This window comes from Lissotriton vulgaris, chromosome 1_1 (assembly GCF_964263255.1).
Source record: "Lissotriton vulgaris chromosome 1_1, aLisVul1.2, whole genome shotgun sequence".
NCBI classification, from domain to species: domain Eukaryota; kingdom Metazoa; phylum Chordata; class Amphibia; order Caudata; family Salamandridae; genus Lissotriton; species Lissotriton vulgaris.
Window position 1 is genome coordinate 1,719,419,956 of NC_141685.1, and position 16,865 is coordinate 1,719,436,820.

Consider the following 16,865-nt stretch of genomic DNA (forward strand, 5'->3'; position numbering starts at 1 on the left):
CCCATGCTAAATGCATAATATAATAAAACACCTCCAAGTGGCTAGGGGGGTGTTCACCCAAGAACTGCTCCCGGGAGCGGAACACTCCTCCAGGGAAGAGGTCGCCCCATGTACCTATATCGAGGCGACGACACATATTGCGGAATCCCACATCTTGAAATAACGCTATCTGAGGGTGGTAGGAGATAGGCATTCAGAGTGTTTAACCCCTTCAGTGCTGATGACAAAGCTAGCTCGTCATGGGCTTTACCTGCCCTGTGCTTATGACGAGCTGGCTTTGTCATGTAAAGTGGGATTTATTAAATTGCAGCACCCAGGGGGAAAACCCATAGCAGCCGAGGTGGTAAGGCATCTGTGCCCGCAGTCGCTGCCCTAATCTCCTCCACGCCTCCACTGTGCACGTTACCGTGGTTGGCGGGGTATCCAGAGCACTAGCAGGACCATATACAATACCAGTTAAGGGCAATGGGTGAACGATCCAATCCTCAACCGCTATCTGTGGCATAAAGCTAGTGGGTTTCATCCAGTGACACAAATAATGCGCCTTTGTGCTCAAATAATAAATCTCAAAGTCAGGTATATCAAAGCCTCCCATGTCATAAGGCTGTGCCATAAAAGTCCACTTGAGTCATGCCTGTCTACCCCCCCATAACAACCGTATCAATTCAGACTTCAATGTCTTAAAAAAAAAGGACCCTGGATAGTATGGTATATTGAGAAAATAATAAAGAAATCGAGGCAAAACTACCATTTTAATGAATGAGAGTCTGGCAGCCATCGATAACGGAAGTCTAATCCAACGTGAAACCGAGTCCGACAGTTTGGTAATGGCCGTTCCATAATTTAGCCGGAGTGTCTCATCCCTATCTCTGGATAGTTGGATTCCTAAGTATCGTAGGTCAGTGTGGCACCATTCCAATGGGTAATCCAGTGGAAATTCGGACACAGCAGCAGTTAATGGGAACAGCTGTGACTTCCCCCAGTTTATCGTTACGCCAGACAGCCCACCAGAGGCGACTAACTCTCTCAATAGTGCATTTAGGTTATTTCGCGGGTCCTTGACATATAGCGTTACGTTGTCTGCGTATAGCGAAATCGAGAGCTGCCTCTGAAAATAACGAAAGGAGCTGTCTTTGTGTAATTGTTGGATACGGAAGGCCAACGATTCAATCGCTTTAGCGAACAAGAGAGGGGACAGTGGGCATCCCTGGAGGGTGCCTATAGTAATTGCGAAGGCCTCCGACAAGTGACCATTGGCTAACACCTTGGCCGTGGGAGCCGTGTATAATAAACGTGTCCACCCAACAAAGACCATAGGAAAGCCCATCTTATGCAGGACAGTAAACAGATATCGCCATTCCACAGAATCAAACGCCTTTGAAGCGTCCAGAAATATCGCAGCCAAGGGAAGTTCCGGGGCCACTGTTTGTATGAATGAAAAGACGGTTCGTAGGTTATGGGAGGTCGATCTCGTTGGAACAAAACCCGACTGATTGGGTAAGATAATGCTGGTCCTGAGCAGGGAAAGTCTCGTAGCCAACACCTTGGCAAGTATCTTTGCATCACAGTTAAGTAACGACAAGGGTCGATAAGAGTCACACTGTGTTGGGTCTTTACTCGGCTTGAGGAGGGAGGTAATCACTACTTCTCTCATGGATCGGGGTAACACCCCAACCTCCAATGAGTCTTCAAACACTTCTTTTAACACTGGAGCCATTATATCAATATAGCATTTATGAAACTCAGCTGGGAGTCCGTCTAAGCCAGGCACTTTCCCATTACTGAGGGACATTATGGCTTCCCGGATCTCATCCAATTCAAGCGGGGCGCCGAGGAACATTCTATCAACGTCGCTGAGCCAGCAGAGCGCTAGTTCTCCCAGAAAACCCTCAAGATCAATGTCATTGGGGGAGCGGGAGGTGTACAACTGCTTATAGTGTGCTTGGAGTGCGGCCAAAATATGATTATTGTCCCTACAGGCCTCTTCTGAGTCATCCACTAGTTCTAATATGGTGCTGGTACCCCGTGCATCCCGCATCGCCACTGACCACACTCTACCCGGCCTATCTCCCTCATTATATTGGCGAGCTTTCCAATATTTGTCCCTGAAATGCACCTCCTGTTGCGCCTCTGCCTCATATTCCGAAACTTTGGTTCAATACTGCTGTTGCAATAGTCCTGTACTTTCTGCCAGCATCTGTCGCTCCAGCCCTCGTAACTCCCCTTCCCATTTCCGCATTGTGCGCTGTATGTCCCGTAATACACCAAAGCTCTTAGCTATGCACCAACCCCGGACCGTAACCCTAAAGGCCTCCCAGACTGTCTCCACACTGTCCACAGCATCCTTTTTGCGGGGAAAAAATTCCTCTATGTCTGTCTTCAGTTCTTCACGAAAGACAGTGTCTAACAGGGCAGTGGGCTGTAGCCGCCAATGACGCCGGGGGCGAACATATCCTGGTATAGCTGGTGTAATCAACACCGGGCAGTGATCTGACTGGGTCCTGGCCAAATGTCTTGCAGCTATTATATAGGGAGCCAGTTCTTTGGACATAAGGCAGTAGTCTATTCTTGCCCACGTTCCTGTGTAGGAAGTAAAATGTGTCCCCTCTCTAAGTCCAGGGTGTGAATGTCTCCAGCCATCTACAAGTCCTCTATCCTCCACAATACCTCTCAGTGTCTCCCTTGCCCTTGGATGATATAGTGTCTGTCCATCTGCCCTATCCAATCCAGGAGTCATGGCTACATTGAAGTCCCCCCCCCCCCATATGACGTGGCGCGATCCAATATCTGATATCACTCCCCATAGCATTGTAAAAAATGTGGGCGTGTCCACATTGGGAGCATAGCAATTAGCGAAGGTAATAGTGTCTCCACCAAATCTCCCCCATAACACAACATATCTCCCCGCTTTATATATCCGCTGACCCAGCAGTGTGAAGGGAACAGTGCGATGAATAAGAATAGCTGTGCCTCTGGCATATGACGAGTAGTTTGAGAACGCTCTGATCCCAGCCCACCTGCTAGCAAAAGTAGGGGTAACCTGAGGGGGTACATGTGTTTCCTGCAGCATCACCACATTTATTTTATGCCTATCAAAATAAGATAATATTTGTCTGCATTTACGAGCGTGCTTTAGACCACGCACATTCCATGACAATATAGTACATGCATTTGAGTCTATGTCACCCATTGGAGATAATTAGCATGTATCCAACAAGTGCCCATAACAGCCGCAGTTATCCCATCCCACCTCATCAGCCCAATCTGCCACCTGCTCTCTTTTATGCCGTTCTTTTGTATAGCATTGTGTACATATCATTGGTCGCTGTGTAGTCACCCAGCACTTCTCACCTGAAGGCCATGCGAGTAGTCCCGAAGCACACCTGTGCTCTCTGTCCACATTCAAACTGTGCAACCCCCTGTTTCCCCCCACATCCCCCCACCCACTGAAGCAACCCCAACCTGCCAGTATCATCACCCCCCCATCCCACCCAGAAAGTCCCAAATACCAGGGGCCAAAATATGCCCCAATTAGAAAGCAACAGTAAGGGCATTTCCCATCAATGATACAGCCCAACATCAAACAGGCGCCTAACAGAACCATCGGGGTACACCCTATCAGGGTCATCTGGGGAACACACGTAGCCAGCCCCTACACCTTGCCCTTCGCTCTGTACGGCCTCTTGGGGGCATAGTCTATGGGAAGGGGTGGTGACTGGAATACGTTACCACCAGCAGTCCAATACCCGTCCACGGAATTCGTGACCAGCAGCAGTCTTCTCACACATTTGAGGCATCTCCGTAGACGTCTTGGTGAACTCCATCAGGACATAATACCACCCCTATATTCAATACAAACTCCGGGTTAAATGTCTTAGTTCATCTATTGCTCATCCTCCTGTCCCTCATCATCTTCATCTCTACGTCCCGGCCCTGTCCGTCGGAGAGCTTTCAAAAAATCATCCACCTGCTGCGGATTCATGAAAAAATGTTGTTTTGCTTGATGGGTCACTCTCAGTTTTGCAAGGTACAGGAGCGCATAGTCTATCTGTAGTGCCCAGAGTTTTTTCTTGACATTGAGGAACTTACGTCTCTGCTCCTGTACAATGGGCATAAAGTCCGGATAGATGGAAAATTGGACCCCATCGAATGCCAGTTTTTGGTTAGTACGCTCTGCCCGCAACGCCGTATCCCGCTCTCTGTAATTTAGGAGCCTTGCGATGATGGGTCTTGGCGGAGCTCCGGGTTTAGGCCGCGGTCCAAGCGAGCGGTGCACCCGTTCGACTATAAATTGTTTGGAGAACGCCTCAGGCCCAACCGCAGCGAGGAGAATCTTTTCCACGTACTCTTCCATATGCCCTGTTTTTGTGGACTCCGGCACGCCCGTGACGCGAATGTTGTTGCGTCTACTGCGCGCCTCCAACTCCTCATTTTTCGCTGCAATGACTCTAAGGATATTATCCATTCTCGAGAGTTGAGTGGTGTGTGAGGCTGTGGCGTCATCGTTAACCGAGATTCGTCTTTCAGTCTCGGTGATTTGCTCTTCATGTACATCTATTTTTTGCACAATGGCGTCCATCCTGGACGGCATGCGGTCCACTTTATCCACTATCGTGGCAAAACCTTGCCTAATTTCCTGCATCATCTGTTGCATATCCGGTGTTGGTGAGCTAGAACCCGCACCAGTTGTAGATGGGATTTGCGAACCCCCTGTGTCCGGTGTGCTTCGCAACCCCTTTTTTTGTCGTCGTGGATTCAAATGAAAGCTTCGGCTGTCTATTGTCCTGTTTCCCCATTGTGAGTCTTCTGTAGGGTTTGGAAGCAGCTAGCAAGGGCCGTTTCTCACGTTCTTCTCTGGACAGATCAGAGCCTATATTCATTAGCACAGCTCAGCGTGCCTGGACAATTCCGCTATTAATGGAAGAGGCCACTCAGGGTGACGCGCCTTCAGGTATAACTCTTGCGAAAGTAATAGCACAACACACCACCGTCAGTAAAATGTCAGTCACCTTCCTTCGCCCTGCGGCATCTAAGTGTTGGTCCACAAATAAGGTGAGGGCATGTAGGAAGCTACTTGTCTGAAGTTCAGCTGCCTCGGTATCTTCTGCCCGCCCAGCATCGCGGAACTGGCCTGTGTACGTGTCCCAGGCCCGCGTGGTGATTATGCACTATCCGTCCGCCATGCAGGCCGGGGTGTCCGCCGCCCGTCCCGAGCCTTGGAGCGATAGTAACAGCGTAGTTCTGAGCATAGCGCTGAGTGACCCCCGGACAGCACAGTCTAATATGGGCCGCACAGCACACCAGACAAAGCTGCTCAGGTGGGCACAATCACATCAGCCATGTACGTGCAGCGGGGAGGAGGGGGGTCTATGTCTCGCTTCTGAGCTCCGGCCACAATCGCAGATCACCCCGGTGCCACGCTGCCCTCTGCCAGTCTTCCCGCACCTCCGTCTCCTGATAGCCAGAACGTCCAACCGCAATGCCTAGGCTCTCTTCAGCAACCTGTTATCTTACCACCATCCGATATTCAGGAGCTCCATCGGGCCACCACAATGGTTTGGGTAGTGTCCACTATTGTTCCGGTGCTGCATTCACTTTGGTTCCGCCACAGCAGCGCAAGGCGGGCCTTCTCCGCCGGTCTATCTCTTGAGGCCTGTACGCCGCGTGCACCGCCGCGGCGTAAAGTTGTCTCTTGCGCCTCACAGTTCGATCCACCAGGCTCCAGTTCAGATCTTGGTCTGTCACTCCACCGCATATAACCCCAGCCTGCAAGGTCCGATCTCCCTCAAATTTTCACCGGATCTGCAGTTCGATATCCTCGACACCCTGGCAGGGATTGAGACGGGTTCGGTGCTGGTAAGTCAGGATAATTGAAGGATCTTCTGACCAGGCTGCAGGAGCCCCCTGAAACACAGAATGTTAAAACCAGCTTTACTAAAAGATGTATTTTATCATTCTGAGTTCAGGCATACTAAATTCGAATTACTACCATGTTCCCTGATTTAGTTAGGACGCGAATGATTGCAAAAGGTGACGCGAACGATTGCAGCATAAAGCAAATAATCCAGGAGCCTGACCTAGCGAGGGGATAATTCTGAAAGGGGATTCCATCACCAACCCCTGGAGCATGCCTGCAGTGTCCCCCTCCCGTCGCCGCATCTGACCACGAGAAGCGGCCGCCGAGCGGCGGGGGGCACCCAAACTACAACCCCCAACAGCCTTTGCGGCGCCACACGCCGACACCATCGCGCCAGGCGGCGCATAAAGGCAGCGTCACCCCGGCTGAGTGGGTGACGCGAACGATTGCAGCATAAAGCAAATAATCCAGGAGCCTGACCTAGCGAGGGGATAATTCTGAAAGGGGATTCCATCACCAACCCCTGGAGCCTGCCTGCAGTGTCCCCCTCCCGCCGCCGCATCTGACCACGAGAAGCGGCCGCCGAGCGGAGGGGGGCACCAAACTACAACCCCCAACAGCCTTTGCGGCGCCACACGCCGACTCCATCGCGCCAGGCGGCGCATAAAGGCAGCGTCACCCCCGCGTCGCGGGAGCGCGCGGGAGTGTGCCGGGTGAAGCCCGGGCAAAGGGCGGGCCCTCTGTGGCCCTCAGGGGCCCGAGGAGGCCGGGACGGGCCACCCCCTTAACCTCTACAGTGAAGACACCCTGTCACAAGGTATCAAACGCACTCAACACACGCTGTGAGGATATACAACCATTGCCTGAAGATGACGAAAGAGCAGAAAACCCCAATGACAACGAGATCCACAACAAGACTAAAATCCGTGAGTACACCATTACCAACTATAACTGCCATTGATATAATGCTGCAAAAAACAGCGTAGTGGCGGACGCTATCCAGGACACAGAGAGACGTCTCTCCTTGACACCAGACATGTGCTTTCCAAACTTGTCTTTACATACCACTAATAATACACACATCATGGACGATACCTTTAACTCTCAAGAATCTCTATTAATGCAATCTTTTACAGACCTGCGCAAGTTCGCACATCAAGGATACAACATCAAAATCCCTGCTTACATGTCCTTCAGCGATTGCAAATGAGAGTAGTACCTCGATTCTAAGTAACTGTGGTAATAATACAAATTGTTTGCATATATCTTCTCCAGACTCTGAGGTCCAGCTAATTGAGAGACTTACATCTGCCAATCAAATTGCACCGACGCCAACGCCTGATTAAATAAGTAATAAGAAGTGTACTACGAAAAAACGTAAGACCAAACATCTTATGAAAAAAACCCATCACCTTGCAGGCAAACCGAAACGCTCAATTAAAGATATGTGGCAGAAACTGACACAGGGGAACACCACCGACAATACTTTAATAAGGCCCCCCCCTCACTCCCTCTCATGACCCGGCTTTGTCTCGTAATCATAATATCAACATGGAGAGCATCCAGGTCAACGAGCAGACAGGGCATATAGTCCAGATATCCTCCATGAAAATGCCATCCCTGTCTGAAATTGAAACACTGATCAAATTCCTTTTACAACCCATTAGTAATCGGATAGTCAACATAGAGAAGGCCTTAGGAAAATTCGAAAGAGCACAAAACAAAGTCTCTTCTGGCATCCTCAAAATGCTTAAATTGTCTAACACAACCTCTACCTTTGTGCCAGCAAGCACAACTCTTAATGTAAATAACTTGAAAACTGTAAACACCAATATCAGTAATTCAGCGATTAGTATTAATAAACAGGATACAACACAGAAACAGGGTCCGCCAATCACAACTAACCCTCCTTCAACTCTAGAAGTAGTATCTACCCCAGTCCAGACAGTAGTCAAACCTACAAATAATACACAGATCGCACCCATTTCTGAGGAAGCTGACGACAGTGAATGGGCCGCGGAGGGTTACCCCTCGGACACAGCCATAGCCAATAATGAAATATCAAGGCATCCCATTATACCACCCATGCACATTTCCGATAAGGCACCAGGGACAACTCAGCCTAGACCTAGGATGACAAGACCAGCCACCCATATAAATCTTCCACCCGAGTCTAACGCCTACACAATAGTTATGATTGGGGTACCCAAGTTAACTGACAACATGAGGGAAACCTATGTGGAACTAAAGAACAAGGTCATGCAATGGCTAACCACCCACAGACCACTTCCCTCCCACATAACAGGGACCATCTCTCACGTCAGGAGAGTAGATTGGGTGGGCACAAGATATAAATCAACTGAGGGAGACTGTATTGTGATCAGCTTCAAAGACAGAGGAGCTGCTAAATTTATCGCCAATTGGAGGAGTACCTCCACAAACAGTCTGATTCGTACAATGGGTTTAACCTATTTCTATCCACGTAACCATGATGGTCAAAGGCATAATCCCAAATGCTCTTATGGCTACGAGGGGCCCTTGGCGCCTCAACCTTATTCCCAAACACGGGTTCCCCCCTTGGCTTCTAATCAGGGGTTGACTCTGGACTTAGAATTGCAACGATATGCCCATTCTTGGGAAGGTAGAACCTATAACTATCCATCTCATTCAATGTATGAGAAACTAGAACCTGTTCATTATCCATACAAACAAGATTTTACAAAATCGTACCAGGCCCATAACCAATACGAGATCCCAATTTCAAACAGATATGATGCCCTGTACACTTTCGATTATCTGGATGAGGTGGATTGACTGCCATCTGTCCCGCCCTCTAGTTCCTTAACTGGCCAGTTAAACCCCGATGTACCTCTAAATTTAATAAATATTGATAAATCAGTGAGTACCCATGCTTCCCCTAGCGCAGCACTAGATATCTCTAAAATAGAGCTGACAGCATTTAGCCCCGAAAGCTTCTCTTCACAACGTGCACCTATCCCTGTTCCCCTTGACCCACGCACTCCCTCCATTATTACACCTTCCAATTTTCCAGAAAGTAACAGAAACCATCTGACAGTTACCAAAAGTCACTCTAACTTAAACCTGCACCCATCCCTCTACACGACCTTAGAGCCAGTGAAAGATCATAATGACCCTAACTCTATTAAAATTCTATCGTGGAATATCGCAGGCTTGGCCGCTAAAGCTAACAACCAGATGTGGGTAGCCTTTGTCAGAAATTACACCATATTGTGCTTCCAGGAAACTTGGCTCACTGATAATAATGTTTTTATTGAGGGGTTCCAAAGCTTCTTTGTCCCTGCATCTCCATCACCCAGTGGAAGGGCTAAGGGGGGACTGGCAACATTCATCAGCCTCTCTCTGGTCTCACAGATAAATAACAAGCAATCGGACAACAGGAATATTCAGATCCTGGAGCTTAGGAAGGGCAAAAAAACATTAACCCTGGTCAATTTTTACAACTCCGTAACGCCACTAGGTGAATGTAATATTACCAAACTTTATAACTACATACACGACAATTTGGCAAAACTACCACGGAATAAAATAATCGTTGGTGACTTTAACGCGCATATCTGTGGACATCCGACAAAGTCAACCTTGGGCTCTCTGGGTTGTAGCAACAGGTCAGGCCTTCACTTTGCGCACTGCCCACGAGGCTCCAACATGAACAATTTAATAGATGGCCTGGATTTGAGAATTGCAATGTCCCTGAAAGATGACTCCTTCATCTTTGAAATACCAACCTACAAAGGCTCAGAGCAAGGATCTTTTATAGACCATATACTCCTTTCTGTCGACATGGCAAACTCAGCTATAAATTTTAACATTCACGAAAGCATTTACAGCGACCATAATCCAATTTCAGTGGAAGTAGAAAACGGACCCTTTGAACTCCGCAAAAACCGCAAAGACCCGGGTGTCTTAAAATTAATCAATGGAAACTGCCGCTTAAAATGGACTTCAATTAACAGTGACGCTCTGCTCGAATCCGTTAAAATGAGCTGTGAACAAGAACTTACCCTCTGCGCCTCCAACACCACACCCTCTGATCTCATATTATCTGCTTTTGCTGTGATAACTCGAAGAGTTGATCAATTACTCTCAGTACCATCGAAGGGACCAATTGACCAACAGCCAAGATTGTTTGACCACACCTGCTCAGTAGCCAGTCGGCAACTGAAAACGGCTCTCAAGAACAAACCAAGGGATTCCACATTAATTAAAATCATGCGCTCCGAATACAAATCTGCCTTGGCATCCCGCAAAAAGGTCATAAAGGCGAACATCTGGGAGTCTTTACTTGACCCATCAATCCTGGGCAATAGCTCCAAGTTTTGGAGCATAATCAACAAGCCGATGTTCGACGACCCTAATGCTGCTAGTCTCGGAACTGTCATACCTGAAAACGAGTGGATTTCCCATTTTTGCCTAATTTTTAAGAGTGATGATCCCGGCCGATACAAGCTCCTAAACCCTCGAACAAGCTCCTCTGCTTTTCACAGTTAAGGAAGTGGAAAGGGGGATCCGTTGTTTAACCAGCAATAAGGCCCCGGGTCCAGATGGCCTTCCCCCAGACTTATTCAAATCCAATGTCTCCTTCTGGGCCCCAATCCTTACGGCGGTTGTCAATGCTGGAGCTGCCACCGGGGTCCCAAAGTCTTGGGGAGCCTCAACTATTGTACCCGTTTACAAGAAAGGAGACAGAAGCAATGCAGCATGCTATAGGCCAATCTCCTTGATAAACTCAGTCGCAAAGGTTGTTTGAGGGATCATTTTAAACAGGCTGACCGTATGGGCCAAAAACAACAAAGTTATGTCACCCGTGCAATACGGTTTTAGACCAGGGCACTCAACAATAACTCAATGCCTGAATCTATATTTAATCAGTGGCAAATATACCCTGGCTCGAAATGGAACATTAAGCTTGGCCTTTATGGACCTTTCATCGGCCTTCAATTGCATTGACAGAAGTAAACTCTGGGACGTCTTGTTGAAAATGGGGGTTGAAAAAAATCTGATTAACTTTCTGGCCGACCTCCACAGCGATAATCGAGCAAATGTGCGGTACACCAAAGACTTAAAAGTAACCAGAGACTTCAAAATAAATCGGGGGGTTAGGCAGGGCTGTATTTTAGCGCCATTTCTTTTTAATTTACATATAAACGGTTTAGAGGAGCACCTTTTAAAAACAAATACGGACTACCCATACATAGGGAAAAGGGGCGTCCCTGTTCTGCTCTACGCTGATGACGCCGTCCTTATTTCCAGAACTGCACTTGGCCTTCAGATTTTATTAGACTATTTTTTCCAATTCATGAACTCCCGAGGCCTGTGTATCAACAATGCCAAGTCATTCGTTATGATGGTAGGACCTGGATCTAAAGGGTCCTACCCATTCTCCGTTAATGGGGAAAAAATACCCACTACAACAACCTTCTCATATCTTGGTGTATTGTTTGACCATAAACTCACATGGGGACCCGCATTAAGGAAAAAGAGAGGAGATCTAACAAGGACCAATGCTGCAATAATTGACTTTGCTCGCAAAATGGGTAACACCCCAGTGGTTACTTTGATGAAACTATATCAAGCCAAAAGTATATCTGTCGCCTGCTATGGGAGTGATCTTTGGGGCTTCTTACCAGTGGCTGATCTTGTAACCACCGAAAACTACTTTTTAAAAAAAGTTTTATGCCTACCGAAGAGCACGGCTAATTTCTCCACTCATGAGGAACTGGGCATGCCCCATTTAGAGGACAAAATTGCTGTAAACCCCCTGGTGTGCTGGCTAAATTGTTGGTTGAACAACGAAATACCTTTCACCCAAAACATTTTATTTTAAGCACTCAACTGGGAAGGTAAATTCAAGATACTTTGGATAAAATATATTCGAAATTGCCTTCAAGATCTGGGTAGGCTGGACCTCTTCCTAACGCCACAGCAAGTATCTAAGCGCGACGTAACATCTGTAAAGGACACTTTTTTGATGACCTGGCAGCTGGCCAGGGAAGAGTCCGAACTGAAGAAGGGTAGTGTGATGAGTCATGCTTTAACTAAATCATGTATACAAATTGAACCATACCTATCCTGGTCCATCCCCAGATATGAGCGCTTCTTATTGACTAGATTTCGCTTTGATTTATTTCACCTGATGCTAGCCGTGCCCAGTGGAGCTCATAGGGGACAAGTGTTGCCAGCTTGCGGCTGCGACAATAAGTCTCCGCAAGACCTGGCACACTTTTTATTTATATGCTCCTACTATACGTTACCGCGAAAAATGTTCTTAAAACCTCTTTTTAAAAAATTTAACTTTGTTCAAATAAGGCCTGCACTAATTTATCTTAAAATGCTGCACTGTGAAAGCACTTTATTTACATGCAATTTTCTAAAAACAGCCCTGAAATTCAGAAAAAGTATGGAAGGTTAACCTCTATCTGAATTGCACTATTTATGTATACAAGTCTCTGATAAATAGCATATTCACATTTGCTTGAGCTACTATAGGCTACCTCGTGACTCGCATTTTTAAATTGAATTGATTTTTTTAACCAATGAACTGTTTACATATGTATTTTATCTCTGTACTTTTATGACTGAATTTACTTACAGTCGAATAAAGAATTTTGAATTGAATCGATCCACCAGGCTCCAGTTCAGATCTTGGTCTGTCACTCCACCGCATATAACCCCAGCCTGCAAGGTCCGATCGCCCTCAAATTCTCACCGGATCTGCAGTTCGATATCCTCGACACCCTGGCAGGGATTGAGACGGGTTCGGTGCTGGTAAGTCAGGATAATTGAAGGATCTTCTGACCAGGCTGCAGGAGCCCCCTGAAACACAGAATGTTAAAACCAGCTTTACAAAAAGATGTATTTTATCATTCTGAGTTCAGGCATACTAAATTCGAATTACTACCATGTTCCCTGATTCAGTTAGGATTATAAGATGTCATACTCTAACTGCCTATTCTGGCCTATGGAGAACAGGTAGCCTTGCAATAGTGAAAAACAAAAATGTCTGTAATTCACTATTAGGACATGCTACACACACACCAGGGCATGTCCTACTTTATGCTGACAATGCACCCTGCCCTTGGGCCTACCATAGGGGTGTCTGATATGAAGCAAAGGGAAGGTTTAGGGACTGGCAAGTGGGTGCACTTGCCAAGTCGACATGGCAGTCACAGACTGTACACAGGCCTTGCAATGACAAGCCTGAGACATACTTTACAAGCTTCTTTTGTGGGTGGCAGAGCCAGTACTGCAAGCCCACCAGCAGGATTTGATTTACAAGCCCTGGGCACACATGGTTCACTGTAATAGGGTCTGACAAGTAAATCAAATAACCCAATCATGAAATCACTAATTAGTACATCAATTTAACATAGGGAGCACTTGCACTGTGGCACTGAATAGCAGTGGCACAGTGCCCAAAGCATATAACCAGAAAAACGTATAAAAAACAGAGGAGGCAATCAGTAAAAATGGAAGGGAAATTCATGCCAATGATGCCAGGTCTAACAGAGACATACTCCAACTCCGGTGCCCCGAAATCCAGGCACTTTTCACCAACGCCTTCATCAGCACCTCGACACACTCACTGTGTCCGAACCTCACTTCTCCTACGGTGCACTCAATGATGAGGCGCTCTTCACCAATGCCTCCGGTGCATCCCAACACGCTCGCTGCATGACCGAGACTCTCTCCATTTCCGATGCATACGTTGATCAGGCGCTCCTCACCAATGCCTCCTGTGCACCACGACATGCACCCTGCTCGTCCGAGACTCACTCCACCTCCAATGCACACGCCAACCAGGCACTCTTCACCAGCGCCTACGGTACACCACAACATGAACCCTGCGCGTCCAAGTCTCTCATCAGTTTTGGTAGACGTGTGCTGACCAGGCGCTCTTCACTAACGCCTGTAGTGCAGCACAACATGTACCCAGCACGTCCGAGACTTACTTCACCATTGGTGTACACGTTGAACAGGCGCTCTTCTTCAACGCCTTCATTGCACTACAACACGCACTCCACGCGTCCGAGTTTTGCTTCTCCGTGTGTCCGAGATCACAGGGCACAACTTCCGAAGGTGTCAAGCGGCCACAACATGCGCCCACCGCTACGCTTGAAAATTCTCCATAAACTTTAAGCCTTTGTTTCCAATCAGGGAGCCAGCTCAACTCGGGCCCTTGAGGTTACAAGACACAGCACAAAGCATAGTCTTCGTCAATCAGGAGGACCCAGCGCACCAAGCACAGTCCCAACAGCCTCTTTCTTGGTTAAAACAGCAATCTGCAGACCAGCCCCAGATCATGAAGAAATGGTTGGTCTTTCCCCAGCAGTCTCTTCAGTTGTTCCTTCCTTAGCAGTGGTTCCCCTTGACCATGAAATGGGTCCAAGCCTGAGTCCATTTCTGTTCCATTCCAACGTTCATGGACCTCAGCTCTCATAGTTATACCCCTAAATGTCTATGAAGTTTGTTGTGCTCAGTGGTCCCTGCCCCCTCCCTAAATCAGTTCTGGGTGTCTCCCTCCCAGTGTCACCTTTCTCCCTTTGATACTGAGGGTCTGGATCCTTAATCACTCAGCAGGAGATGGGTCAAATGCTTTATAGCAGCACCCCAGGCCTCTTTTCCTCCCGGGGCATCTCCTTGCCTACTCTCCAGATGCAGGCCAGCCTGGTGCCATCTCAACCCCTCTCTTGGGTCAAGACCTCCCCCAGCTCCTCTTACCTCTCAGATCCAGACAGTCAATCCACATTCAGCAGAGACACACAGGAATACTTGAAGCACAAAACTCAGCCACTTTCTAAAAGAGTGAATTCTGAACTCACAGTGAACAAACCACTTTCATAGAAAGATGTGCTATGACACTGTGAGTTCATACATACTAAACTTCACCTCTCCATTATAAACATATTAAAAAACTAGGCTACCAAAACGCAATACCCACCCTCCCCCATTCTGACCTATGGGTAGGATGACCTTTCATCAGGGAACACGAAATGGAGTGTTTTTCACTGTCAAGACATAGCACACACCTCAGTTTATGTCCTGACTTTTACTTACACTGCTCCCGGCCCAGGGGTTACCCAGGACCTACCACAGGGGTGCCCAATGTGTATGCAAAAGGGAAAGTAAGGGTTGACAAGTGGTTGCACATGTCAGGACAACATGCTAACAAAGCAAACTGCGCACAGGCCCTACACTGCAGGCCTGAGTTCCCTTCTCCCCGCGCTTTTGCTTTACTCGCCCTGGCACACACAGTGCACATCACTAGGGACTTTACTGGTAAGGCAAACATACCAATAATGGCCAACTAATTGCCATTACACTTTACATGGGGAACACTTGCACTTTGACAGTGATCAGCAGATGCAAACTACCCAAAGCATCTAAATTGGCAACTCTATGTCAGGAAAACAGTCTGGGGGAATGCAAACTGTTTAGGGAACTGTAGCCCAAAATGCCAATTAATACAGTTGCATTCTGATTTGAGTCTTTGTCAATCAAGGGCAAAGGGTTGTCACTATCAATAGCAAAGCAGGTGCAATGGCAGTGGCTCCTAGGGGGGGCTGGGGGGGTTGAGTTGCCCTGCACTCCAATTAAAGCAGATTTTTATCGGAAAACTAGCAAACTCCTCTATGTGAAGTATGCTAAAGACTTACTCCCAGGTTTTTGGTGTTTGTGCAGAGAGTGGCTGATAGAACCTCATACCTGGAGGTTCTATTTTTAAATCCCATGTCAGTTGAATATCATGTGATCAGTATATCCAACTGAGAGTTCTGAAATCCTTTGTTTGTTTGGGTAGTGGACCTCATAGAGAGACATGAACCAGGCTGAGACATGAGGACTAAACAACCTAGGGGCATATTATCAAGGGGGGTTTATCTCCGCTTTTTTGGCTTTGAAAGGGGAGATAAAATTATCTCCCTATTACCTAGCTGTCGCTAACACCAGTTAGAGACAGCTAGTAGGAGATAGCGACCATCTTGGGCCCCACTTTGCATGTCAGTGATATTTATCACTAATGACATGCAAAGTGGGCGTGCCAAGATGTTAGCGACTGGAAACAGTCGCTAACATCGCTATCTCCTATTACCAACTTTTGGAGATATTCGCGCTAAGCGCGAATATCTCCAAAAGCTAACACCTGCCCTGAGCAGTTCTTAGCCATGTTATCCAATGGGAGGTGGATAACATGGCTAAGAGCATTAGCTCGCTAATGCATGAATATCGCTGACTTTTCAGCAATATTCATGCATTGCGGCCGATGTTTATCACATTTGCGATAAACCTTGGTAATACCAAGGTTTATCTGCGATAAAAATCCCCGCAACTCGGCGATAATTTTTTCACGCTAACCAAGCAATAGCGATAATTATCGCTATTGCTTGGTAATATGCCCCAAAATGCCTTGAACTGGTGAAAAGCAGAGGATTGAAATGCAAGAATTACACAATTAAAAATGTATTTAATCCTCTCATGCCAAACTTTCAGAAGTATAAACAAGTATTGAAAGGTCTGTGTGAATATGTTACCCATGTGGCAAAAGAGTAAGCCACCTGTTCCAAGACTATGGACGCAATTCACAAAAGTAATCTGAGACAAAAGTCTAAATTTACGAATGTTTGTATTCACAGAAGGCACTTACAATATTTGGCAATAACAGAAATTACTTACGCCTCCTATCTTTACGTCCGCATTCGGGCCGGAATATCTGCACCCAGGCCAGAAATCCCACACATGGGCTGAAATTTTCACCCCCTGGATGAAATGCCCGCTTCCAGGCTGTCTGATCATTTTCTTCAATGCTAAACACCTGTCCAAGTGCTTACCACCCCCCCTTGCATCAGAGGACGTCAATTAATACCAACAGCAAGATCAGCACAATATTTGGTAATCACAGAAATAACTTACGCCTCCTATCTTTACGTCCACATTCGGGCCGGAATATCCACACCAAGGCCAGAAATCCCAC